The 11,571-nt window shown below is 44.9% G+C and overlaps 1 protein-coding gene across 2 annotated transcripts in view; it reads right to left on the reverse strand.

Annotated features, from left to right (window-relative positions):
• Mast4 (microtubule associated serine/threonine kinase family member 4) overlaps nucleotides 1-11,571 on the reverse strand; it is a 583,904-nt gene that overhangs the window by 424,794 nt on the left and 147,539 nt on the right. The window lies entirely within an intron of this gene.

The raw sequence follows: 11,571 nt of genomic DNA on the forward strand, positions 1-11,571 counted from the left end.
GAACCTCATGAGTTCGAGGCCAGCCTGGTCTACAAAGAAAGTTCCGGGACAGCCGAGGCTATTAGAGAAACCCTGTCTCGAAAAAAAAAAAATCGCATTAGGAGGAAACAGGCTTTTGGGGTAATTCAGCAGTAGAGAAAGTTCAAGACTGAATGCGGACCCAAAAGGCAACATGAATGTGCTATAGAATCATGAGTAGCAAATACTTAGGATTCCAGGGGCACCACCAGGTTAAAACAAACATTAAAAATTTAAACTGAATTAAGGAACTATCTTATTTTCATTTCTCTGTATAGCTATGGCCTTGTGTGCATGTGCAGGTACCCAGAGGCCATAAGAGACCTCTGTGGTAAATGGTAATGGTGAATGAAAGGCTTCAGACTGAGGGCTACCAGGACTGCCTGTATCAGCTTTTTTTCTGCTTAATGGGAGGAGAATAACCACAGAATCTGATAGAAGAGCAGAAGAAAGAGAAGGAAAAGACTGCGGAGAAAAAGAGGAGAGAAAAAGAAAGATCAATAAGAATTCAGAAAACATAGCAAACATCCCATGTGCTGCCGGCCCGGGAGTCTCCCAGAACCTCCCACCTTCCTCTCTTGGTTGTTTGTGATGGAAACAAAAACCTAGCTTCTCTCTTATCAAAAAGAATACACACACTTAATGTCAATGCGTATTTATTATTAGCTGATTCAATAAATGTGTTATCATGGTGGCTAATTTCTGTCAACACGACACAATCTACAATTATCTGGAAGGTGAGCCTCTTAGACATGCATGCCCTCAGTAGAGTTCCATGACTACCCTGAGGCAGGGTGCCCCACCCCCTGTGGGTGACGTCATTTCATGGGCTGAGTCCTAGACCAAAAGAAAAGGAGAGACAGCCTTGAGCATAAGCATTATCTGCTTCTGTGGCCTGACTGCAGATGTAAGCTGGCCTGCAGCCTTAAGGTTTGGCCACTGCGAGTTCGAAAAAAAAAAAAAAAAAAAAAAAGAGAGAGCTACAACCTTTACCTAAAAAGTGAAATAAAGCCTTGCTCCCTTTAAGTGCTTTTGGCACAGTCTTTAATCACAGCAAAGGGATAAGAAACTAGAAAACTGAAATGTTTATTATAAAATAAACGATCTCAAATAATTCAAAACTATCTATGATAATAATTGTAAAATTTTAAAATAATGATTTTTTTTTTTTTAAAAAGTCCAAGGCCTTGCATCAGCAGCTGCTCAGCTTGGCACCCCATGCCTAATTTCTAGCAGGCCAGGTTCCTTTCCTGCTGTCTACTGTTTCCTGGAGTTCATTCTCTGCATCTCAATTACTACCCTCCTGTCCTATATCCCCAGTGCTTGAGGTCTGTGGGATTCAAGGCCTTATGCTGACTTTTCTTGTCTCTGAAACACAGTCATGGCTGGGGACTGGCCTCACCATGATGACAGAACACATCCTTCCACCATGGCTGAAGTGGTGCCATGTGTCTCCCCACCTCCGCTAAGGCTTTGCCCAGGATTTAGGGCTGTACAACCCTGCTTAGTAACACTGACATCTGGCTTTCTGACATCTGGGTAGAGCACAGCTTCTTAGGGCTGAGTCCCAGGTCACCCGTCACTGCTCGGACTCCAAATCCCTGACGGCCAGCATGAACTTGAGAATCAGAGAGAAGCAAGTGACAGAAAGGCATGTAAGGGGATGGAGAGTGGATGTGGGGATGAAAACGGGAAGAGAAAAGGAGAAATATCTTGGTTGCCGTTGGGGCAGATGAACCCAGGTGAATAGGTGTATGTGTTTTCATATTCTACTGTTCATTTGGGTGATGAGCAGGGGAGAGATATTACTGCACCCTGCAATCCTGCTTTGCTCATCACATGTGAAGCCAACTCTCTCACACACATTTCTCCTCCATGAAAGGTGGAGCTCTGCAACAGGCCCAAGGCTGTTTGCCAGGAAGGAAAACGTCTCTAGGCTACAGGAGCGTGGAGTGGACTGCACAGACTTCAGCATCCACAGGCAATCCGGCCAGGAAAAGATTCCTTTTGCCTTTGGCGCAAGCTCTGAACTCCACAAAAAGAAGTGTTCGCCAGAGTTTCGGGGTGGTAAAGGAAGAAAACGGTTCACTGTCAAGAGTCCCTGAAGTCCTCCAAGAGGCCCCCACGGACCAGGTAGAGCTGGATAAACAAGAACAACCGTGCTGCGGGGGAAAAGCTAAACAGACAGGACGGTTTTACCACGGGCTTTCTCCCCGCCCCCACAGGTACAAAAACAACAGGTCTGGAACTATTATTTAAAATCACACCCAATTTTGACCAGTAGGAGTGAGAATTTTATTTCCCTTACCCCTAAAGGACATAATCAAAACTGTGTCAGGGCACAAGAACCTCCAAGAGAAAAGCTGACAAGCTGCAGCGTCCTACCTTGGAAAGTGTGAACACATTGACATCTGAAAATAGATTCAGGTACATGAGCCGAGTAGCCGCTTCATGCCGGGCCTCTGACCCACCCCAGCTTCCATGCCCTGAGTCCATGCTCTCCCTGCCTGCCCACATCTCGCTGGTAAGAGGGTTCCGTGCTGAACTCGTGTGTATCTGAAGGCTGAAATCAAAAGCTAAGAGAAAGCTGCAGGTTTGAACTTCAGATCTGCCTGGGAGCACAGACCCGCCCTCTGCAGACACAGGCGTGTTCTCACCAACAAATCTAGTGCACTGGGGAGAGGGGGGAGGGGGACACAGCAGGGATGTTAGGAGAATGGGCAGAGGGTGGCTAATGGATGCAGCTTGATGGGCAGAATGATTTCTCATTACTTTACTTGTAATCAATGTATTTAACTTTATATTTTTAATTAGCCAGTAGAGGAACCTGAACGCTTTCTGCACAGAGAAATGGTGACTGAGGTGATACCTGTGCTACTCACTCTGACCTGATCTGTACACACTGCATACATGTACTTCAATATCATGATGTAAACACATGTGCAATTATTATGAGCTATTTAAAAGTAATTTTAAGAACCGAATTTACAATAGTTTGGCTCTTTTTTTTTTAACCTACATGAGAATTTTAAGCAACTGATTTCTGTCATGTGCTTACTTAAAAATTAACAAAAGCTAGCTTATACTGTGGGAGGCACAGCCCTGACTGATGAGGCCACCCCTATTTGGCTGGTCCAGCTGGGGAAGTACAGCCCTGGCTATACACACGGGGCCTCAGGGATCTCAGAAACCAGGATGCCTCCTCCCCAGCATTATGGACGTGTTTGGCCTCCAGGTCCACATTTCTCTGCAAGTGAAAGCCATCCTTCCCATTGCTAAGGAGCCTAGATACAGCCTAGCTTAAACCACTACAACCGTTATCATCCATCCCTGACCTTCACAATTAATGCTATTTCAGGCATCGGCAAAGTACAGCCCACATGCCAGATAAAATGTAGGACAACTGGCATGATTATGTCTTATGTACTCAGTGGATGGAGGTGGATTGGAGTGGTGTGACAACAATGAAGGCCACAAACTTAAAAGTCTTAACTGTCCAGATTTGAACAGAGCAAGCTTAGCGGTGCCTGCTTCGTTTGATGAATTTGCCAAGCACTGACTATGCACCAAACATGGCTGGGTAATGTGGAAACCGGGAGGCTAACACACACACAGTTTCTTTTTTCACGTAGTAATACTGGCTCTGAAAAAGAAAGGAGAAAATGGGTCAGAGTGAGGATGTTTGAATACTTATAGTTAGACAGAAGTGATTTCTCTTGTGATGTATGAGATGGAAGGGACTGAGCTGGGCAGGAAGATGTGGTTCCCAGACACGAGCCTGACTTTAACATGTTTGGGAAGGGGGAGGAGCTAGCAAGGTGACTAGGAAGTATCCTTTGACTGTGGGCTCACTGCCTGGCCCTCCCCTGAACAAGACCAGGTACAGTCCCAACCGCTCTCTGCGGGTCATCTCATTTAAGCTTTAAAACCCTCTGGCACAGTATTTTCATCAGGGAGCTTAAACGACTTAACGAAGGTATCAAAGCGGCGACCGTTCATAGCTGCCGACTCCTGCCCTTCCTGCACTGCACACACGCCATCCATGCAGGCAGGTGCAGCGCCTGTGGTGTCAGCCACAGAGTCACAGCTCCGAGCATCTACCACGTGTGGGCCAGCTGACTGACACAAGCCAACTGAGGCCTGGAAGAGACTCTTCCCTGTGCCCACCTCCTTTTCACTTTTATTTTTTGCATTTTTAAAACGAGGCTCTTACTGTATTTCTATACCACCTCCACGCCTCCATTCTCTAAGGCCCCTAAGACTATCTCAAGCTAGGAGAAATTCCCTGATGCAAGGGAGAGAGCAATCGTGTTTGCAGCAGGCCTGTGGGCGAAGGCTGACACAGGCCGACGAGGTTCAGAGAAAATACCGAAGTAGAGAGATCATCTGCCGCATCCATTTCTGCACTCCGAAGTGCACAATGTGCTGAAGCAGGCCCATGGCAGGCACAACTTAGACGGAAGAGACAGACGGTCCAGAGTCCTGCCCTGTGTGACTGGAGATCCATCACCAACCACCCAGTGTGCTGAGCCAGGGGGCACAGTGGCTTCCTGCTTCTCCGTGTTCCACAGAGTGATCTCCCACATCCCTCTGCCCTCTCCTTCCTGTCTCTCTTTACACTTTACATTAGCCTCTAATGCCGTGGCCCTTTAATACAGCTCCTTACACTGTGGTGACCCTCAACCATAAACTTGTTTCATTGCTACCTCTTCACTGTAATTTTGCTACTCTTATGAAATATGATGTAAATATCGGATATGCAGATACCTATATATCAGTATCAGATACCTGCATATCTCAACCCAAGGGGGTTGAGACCCACAGGTTGAGAACCACTGCCCTAATGCTTTCTCTCAAGGATTCACACGTAACCAGAGCCCTGTACCTTGGACCAAAAGGAACACTTATCCATAGACACACCCAGCAGTCTTCAGCCAACTAAGACTCCTGGTAGCACTTCACAATTTCCTGTGGCTGCCCAGACAGACATGGGGATGAATTCACCAGTGTAAACTTCAACTTCTTCAGACCAAGAAACCCCCAGATCCTTCCCAGTAATGTCACACGGCAGCAGGTACCAGAGGACAAGGAGCTTCATAAGATGTCACCCACGGAAAACAGAGCTGCCAAAAAATGGTGGGGATGATGGGAAAAAAAACTCAGTCTGTTTGGCAGAAAAATGACAAACTACTATACTGACAACTGGGTCTGGACATTTGGTGTGGAGAAACACAATATTGTAACTTAGTCAACGGATCACTACCTTGCCTCAGGCCTCATCTCTCGCCTATAGCCCCAACACTCAACCAACAGTCAACAGGCTCACGAGTCTCTCGAGATAACAGATTCCCCAAGGAGCAAAGAGATTTATACCATGGAGGCAGAGAAAAAGACTGAAAGAACCCTGCAATGCCCCTTCTCATATTAAATGAAACCATTGGCTATTTCAAACTTCCTTAGCGCCGAGCTGGGGAGGGGCCCAGTGTCCATCACCTGCTACTTTTCCTTTGTGAAGAACCACTGTCACTCATTTCACACACCTCCCTTCCTCTCTCACAAGAATTCCTGCCCCAGAGGGCAAGGGAAATACGCAAAAATAATTGCCCCTCCCCAGCTGAAGCAGGATGGTGCTAAAGAGTGCAGTGCCCTCCAGGAAGAAGAACAGGGTTGTCTCTCTGAAAGTGTGAGCTAATTTTACATCTGTGTTACATAAACGGCATTTCACTGAAATGTGAAATAAATATGTGTCCTTCCTTCCCCAGTGAATGAGGATGGAAAAAGTAAGAAGGTCAACCTTGAGGATTATTTCTGAAAACTTAGAATTGGTTATTACACAAATCACATGAACACAATTAAGTGGTGGCATTTTTCATTTGTTAACAAGGCATTGTAGCTAATTAAAGAAAAAGAACGAGGTCTAGAGGAAGATGACAACGAAGGCATCAATAATTCAAGACTTCAATAACTGCTCTCCAAGAGGAAAGTAATCTACCTGAGCCCTTTGAAGAATTTTTATAATTCAAAATCTTAGGCCGTCACGATACCTCAGGGTCAACATTTAATCAACAACAATGGTATTTAATCAAGTTTGACACAAAAGGTCAATCAAAGAAGTTACATGAAGGGGATATGGGCAACCAAAGTATTCAACACAAGCAAACCCCAGATGGTAGGCCAGAAAAGCGCTTATCACACAAGTGTGAGGAGTCCGGTTTAATCCCCAGACCCACGGTTTAATGCTGGAGCATGGTAGAATGTTTGTAAACGTGGTGCTGGGCGTAGATAGCTGAGGGTTGCTGGCGGGAAGCTGCAGCCTAATCCATGAGCTCCAGGGCAATGTCGTCACCCCGACTCAGAAAGAGTGGATGTGCCTGAAGAACGGTTCCCCAGTTGGACGGCTCCCCTTCACGTACCTGTACACACAATGCGCCCCGATGCGTGAATACACACACTCGTTCACACACACACTTCAGAAGACCACACCTGGGCCAGAACACCTTCACTGTGGAAGACAACACATTGAGAGCAGCTACTTCAATCTATAGGAAAATATGTTCAGAATAGGGACTCCTTCCGCCCCTGCTTACATCCAATCCCACTCTTTGCCCGGTCCTGCTTTCTTCCCAGTGTCAGAAACCTGAGTGTGTGTGTGATCCTCTGGTAAATCCTCAAAGGCCAGAAGAGCGCCTGTATGTAAACAGATGCTGGAGCCACGGGTGCCAAAGAGACTGTGTGGAGCCTTCTACCTTGTAGATACAAAATAATCACGTACTCCGCCCTGTCGGTATGAGGAAAGCTGATGTGCACTTTGCCCAGGCCCAAGCACTTGATCACAGGCTCACAAGGTCTTCCCTCACCTCTGTTCCAACTGCTGCTTGCTCTGGATGGGGAGAACCCCATCAGAATGTCCGAGAGTGAGGGCTACACTAGGCAGAGCCCCAGTTATGAAACATGAACAAGAAATAATTGAAATATGGACACATGAAGCTCCCGAGAGTGCAAGGCTGTTAAGTGGCCCTCTTGGCCTATGGAGCAGGCATGTAATCAAAGCTGTGGTACTCCCCTGACAGAGCTTCTGTAGCATGTGGTCTGAGGGGATCAGCTTATACTCGGAGACGCTCATACTCAAGTCAGCTCCTTCCTCCTGGTACTAAGTTAAAACTCTGTTCTTAAGAAATTCAAATGACAGGGTAGAATCTACGGCAGAATAGAGTTTTTAATCTGCTACTCTCCCTCCTGCCTCGAGCCTTTCTGAAGAGTCGTTTGCCTGATCAAAGTCAAGAGAGTGACTTAGAAGTTACACTGTGAGAAGTAATCAATATCGGCAAAAGAAAGGCTGCTCTTGCAGAATCCTCTAACGGGCTTAAAAGTCCTCCCAGAGAAGCACAGTCTCCCAAGGTTGAAACCCTGTCAGGATGGTCTAGACACAGAAAGGGTCCAGAAGCAGAAGATGAAGGGATCAAGGCACCCAAAGAGATACCATGCTAAGCTAAGACTCTGCGGGTCAGGGATGATGGTCTTACATCAACAAACTGTGCTGTCTTGCTTTGTGAATGACCTTAACAGCCTCTTCTTGAGGGCAGGCCACAACTCAGGATTTGCTTCCAAGAAACAGAACACAGCATAAATGCTGTGCCTCTGCCTCCTGTTCATACAGAAGAAGCTGGATCATGTCATCCATATGCTCAATCAGGAAGTCTGGAGAACAGAGGCTTGCCAACAAAAGCTTGCACTAACATGCCTGCAGTGTGAGGGAGCAATCTTGAAAGGGCCCTCTCCAGCCCCAATCAAGCTATCAGTTGGCTACTTTCCTGGCCACAACCGTAAGGGCCTGAACCAGAACTGCTCAGCTATTTTACTCTAGAATTTCTACCTCAGGAAACTTTGGATACTCACTTTTGGGGTTGGGTGTTTTAAGCTGCTAAATTTGGAAGAGAATTCCCTATACAGCAAAAGGTAACTAATATGTTAAGTGTCCTCTGGTCTAAGTACATACATGTTACATAAGTGACATGTTCATGGTGACTTCATACAACTAGCCTCACAATTCTGCCATCATGTCCAACCAAGTACAGCATTCCTGCTTCATTTCTGTGGTTTCTCATTTATCATGTTTAAGAGCAGAAGGGCAGCCCCTCTCAGAAAAGTATTTAACTTCAGCCTCAATTGTTTGAAAACTGTTTTCCATGTACCAAACATGGAAGTCAGTTTCATGACTTTTCTAACACCCTCTATGATGAGACTGTACACAATCATGATTCATACATACACACACCCCCAAAGAAGCAAAATAATAGCAAAAATGGACATATTTTACCTGAAGAAGGAATAAAGACTACTACTTCAATCTTTATTCATTTCTACTCCTTTCCCCCCAAAGACTTACAATAGCCCTAGCAGGGCCCACTCTCTCGACATCCCTGGCCCACTGTGGTTCCTATCAGTTTATTGGAATTAATCAAAACCTGTATTTCAGTCTCTAAATAATTTAGTATTCACAAACAGCATTTTAGCAACCGAGCAGAGTAAAGCCCCATCTCCAACTGTGTGTGAGTGGCACACAAGCCACGACATAAAACAAAACAGCAACAACAAATGCACATCACGTGGTTCTCAGAGTACCCTGCTCCCACTGCGGTGTGCCGGCTCCTGCTCTTTATGAAGCGGAGTGCCTGTGATAGAAGGGGAATGACTGGCAATTGGTCCAAGGTTTAACTTCTTTAACACTGTTGGTATGGTCGTTAGCCTAACCTGCATGAGAAAGACAGAACTAACAGACAATGACATACTTCCAAGGTACGGTTAAGATGAGACAGTGCTAAAGACTGGTAGGAAAGCCATCTTCAGTAGAAAACAGGACACATGACAACAAGCAAGGAAAAGAGCTTCTCTAGCCGCTCTGACTCCAGCTTTCGGTTCTATGATGAAGCATTCTCTGTCACCCTGTCTTAAAGGTCTTGAAGCAAGAGTAGAAACATAACTGCAGAAGCTTGAAAAGAGAGAAAGGTCATCAGAAATCCTTTTTATCTTGAGAAAGGAAAGAAGATGTGGACTACTCATGGACGAACTATTTTCAATTCCATTCCAAACTCATTTATCAAGACCCTGTTCAATGTGAAGACATTAAATAAGCACAGAGTGACATACAAATCTGGCCCACTGTATTAATCTGGCAAGTGATGTAACCTTTGCAGGCCCCAGGCCCCCTCTGCTCCAAAAGACACATGGACATAGAAATACAAAACTTGACTCATATTTTCATGTCATTAGTAAGGTCTATGGATCCTAAGACAAATATGCCTTGGTATAGAGAAAGCTAAAAATTATAAGTATAGCATATAATTTGAAATATTAGGCACTAGGCTACCCCTCTTGAAGCAGATTCAAAGAGCATCTTCAGCTTCATCAAATGCTAAAAATCATGAGGACAAATCACACATTTGAACAATACTAATATCGTGTAAAAGTTACATTCACTAACTTTTCTAGCATGACTCCTTATACATATTACTTTGATTTATTCTGGATACAAAAATTTTCTGCAGTCTCAAGAAAGCAGGCTGAGACCTCTCAGTAGTTTCAATGATATAAATAATTTCTGGTTCTAATACCAGTAGGAAAAAAAAATCACTTCAGTTTCTCATTTTTTAAAAGGCTCAGCTGCTCTAGATAAACTGTACTTATGCTGTCAGAAAGAAAACATGAATGACAAGTGAATTGGGCATCAGGGATTGAAAAAACAGCAACAACAAAAACCCTTTCTCATGTTTGGCACTGTCTTCCATGAAACGATTCTCAGGTGCAGTGCAGAGATTCTCCAAAGGGCAGGTGAGGCATGGAATGCTGACAGGTGTCAAATGACAACCTGAGGACTGGCCCAAACAAATGGGCAAAGAATGGCATCGAAGCAAGTGGGCAGAGTCAGGAGACACAGAAAACAGGCGTGGAAGAAACACCAATCAATGCATTTTCAAGCTCCCCAAACTCTCCATCCAATGCAGGAGCCCACATCACGTGTGGCTCACTAACTTTAAGTTAAAATTTCAGTTCTCAGTTGCTCCAGTCTCATTTCAAGGGGACCAAGCCACACGTGGGTAGTGGCTGCTGGATGGGACAACCGCAGAACACAATATTCTCACCATCTCCATATTCCCACTGTCTCCTGAAGTTCTACTGCAGGTCTCCTCCAAATAATGAGACCCTAGAAACTCCAAATCCACTTAGTCTAGATCAGAAAGCCCAGAGATTTAGAGGTAAATTACTTTGGATAAGTTCTTCTAGTCAAAAACAAAGATGAATTGAGACAAAGGAGATAGGAGATAGTTAAGACCAAAACTTCTGAGTGCAACAAAGAAATGATCCACAGTTCCAGGGTGCTGCCCATGATGCCCCAATCTGAGAAGCAGTGTTTCCAGGCTGAGAAGTGTTCAATATTTTCTGGATTTCCAATAGCTTTATATGCCCTGCAGAGAAAAGGAGTTTTAAAATAAAAAGACATGTTTCAGCCTTTAAGAATTCAGCAGGAAGGAGTGAAAAGGGATGGGAGAAAGGAAGGGATAGAGAGAGAGGAAAGGAACACACAAAAGATGCAAAGGAAAGGAGAGGGAAGAAAGTACAGACACAAGGCTTATCTCTAGTTCACTCTTTTCCATGACCTCATACTAAAGTCATTATGTGTTTAATCACAAGTAGCTGAGGGTGTGGCAAAATGTTTTCTGGGGAAATGCAACATAAAAGTTTACTCACCCCAGAGAGAACCCACAACAAAATAATGTACAGACACCACCTAAGTCCAATGTGGTGCAACAGTGAGTTTTATTGGGGTCACTTTCAGGAATATGGGTGGGGGGTGACATGCAGGAACAGAAATTAGTCTAAGTCGGCTGCAGCATCAAAGCCCACCCTCAGTATGAGTGACAGCTCGCGAAGCTGTGAACCTGGAGCACACTGCACAGCCTTCCAGCAGCTCAACAGGTTGGAGAATGTCTTTCCAGGTGCCTCAGGCTGGTCTCTGCTTCTTCCAGGCTGCTGGTCTGGCTGATAATCTTCTTTGCAGCTTGGCTTTGCTCTTCTGAAAGGGACTCAGCTTTCATTGCTAATTCTGGCAGAGAGGGGTCTAGAGCATCTGATCAATTTCAGGGACTTCCAGAAGCTTTTTTGAGTTGTTTACCTTCCTGCTTAAGGGGCTTCCTGCAAGGTACAATGTTTTAACGCCGGAGGAAACTGTTAAACAACAGAGGGAAATGCCTAACGGTATGACTACCCCATGTAGCTTTGATTGCCATTCCAAGATTACCTTCTCCAGAGAATCATTTCATAACATGCCTCTTCATTCCTTTGTTGCTTCTGAAGATAATGTCTACTTGAAAACAGGATTTTTTTCAAGTAGATCTTTTTCTAATCCTAGTACTGGGGAATGGGAGGTGGAGAAAGGAAGATCAGGTGTTCAAAGTCAACCTCCATTATATGTAGTTTGAGGATAGCCTGAACCAGAGATCCTCATCTCTGAATGAATGAATGAATGAATGAATGAATGAATGAATGAATGAATGA

This window comes from Psammomys obesus, unplaced genomic scaffold (genome assembly GCF_907164565.1).
Source record: "Psammomys obesus unplaced genomic scaffold, mPsaObe1.curated_primary_1811, whole genome shotgun sequence".
Lineage (NCBI taxonomy): Eukaryota > Metazoa > Chordata > Mammalia > Rodentia > Muridae > Psammomys > Psammomys obesus.